Source organism: Mastomys coucha, unplaced genomic scaffold, assembly GCF_008632895.1.
Source record: "Mastomys coucha isolate ucsf_1 unplaced genomic scaffold, UCSF_Mcou_1 pScaffold19, whole genome shotgun sequence".
NCBI classification, from domain to species: Eukaryota; Metazoa; Chordata; class Mammalia; order Rodentia; family Muridae; genus Mastomys; species Mastomys coucha.
In genome coordinates this window covers 5,842,852-5,843,862 of record NW_022196901.1, presented here as the reverse complement: position 1 = coordinate 5,843,862, position 1,011 = coordinate 5,842,852, and the positions used below count along the sequence as shown (strand labels likewise).

General features: G+C 36.4%; 1 protein-coding gene across 1 annotated transcript in view; it reads left to right on the top strand.

The window, feature by feature from the left end:
- Dmtf1 (cyclin D binding myb like transcription factor 1) overlaps positions 1–1,011 on the top strand; it is a 40,198-nt gene that overhangs the window by 12,824 nt on the left and 26,363 nt on the right. The gene's annotated exons all lie outside the window — the stretch shown is intronic.

Genomic DNA, 1,011 nt, shown 5'->3' with positions numbered 1-1,011 from the left:
ACCAGGCTGGCCTCGAACTCAGAAATCCGCTTGCTTCTGCCTCCCAAGTGCTGGGATTAAAGGCGTGTGCCACCACTGCCCGGCCAAAAAAATCTATTTTTAAGCTAATGCTCATTGAATGTTTACTGTGTGCCAAGCATAACTCTTACATTGCTTTTCATATTGTCCAATCTTTTCAACACATCTTTACTCTCAACCTGCTGCTGTGGGCTTTATAGTGAGCCTTTTAAAGGAGTATTTATTGATATATATGTATATATGTATATATATATATATATATATATATATATATATATATATATATATATATATATATATATATATATATATGCTGATGCTCTCCTCGTTTTTTAAATGGATATGTGTTCATCCCTACTTTGTTCAAGAGTATAAGGTTTTTAAACTCCACCTTTCCCCCAACCTTCCTCCAGTGCTGTGCAGTAGGTATGATTATTATATATTGCAATGAAGAAAATGAAGCTCAGAGAGACAGGACATTCAGATATTCCCAGGTAGTCTAGTTCCTCTAGGACACACGTTAGCCCTCATATCGATCTGCATGGAAGTTAGATGCCTGTTTCTTGCCCTAATAAGGTTTTTAGTATGTTTAGGTCTTGATTTCCTTTAGAGTAGGCTAGATTCCAGAGAAGAGAGAACATTTCAGATGAATGCCATTGACAGCCATATCAGCAACAACATTACATCCTGGTTCTGATTTGCTTAGTAAAGAATTTAGAATCCTATTTCTGTTAGATGCCTTCATCTATAGGGGTAGATATGAGCCACCTGTCTGTTGATGGTATTGTCAATGCAGGTAGAGTAGCCGTTTTTGAGAACTCTGATTTTTACACATAAGTATCAAATGAAATCAAATCTATCTAGTCAGTGAAGTTGGGACTAGGTATTTAGCATAGAAAATTACTTCTTAGCAAGTAATATGCACAGAACAAACACGGTATGTACTCTCTGATAAGTGGTTATTAGCCCAGAAGTTTGGAATACAGGAAGAAC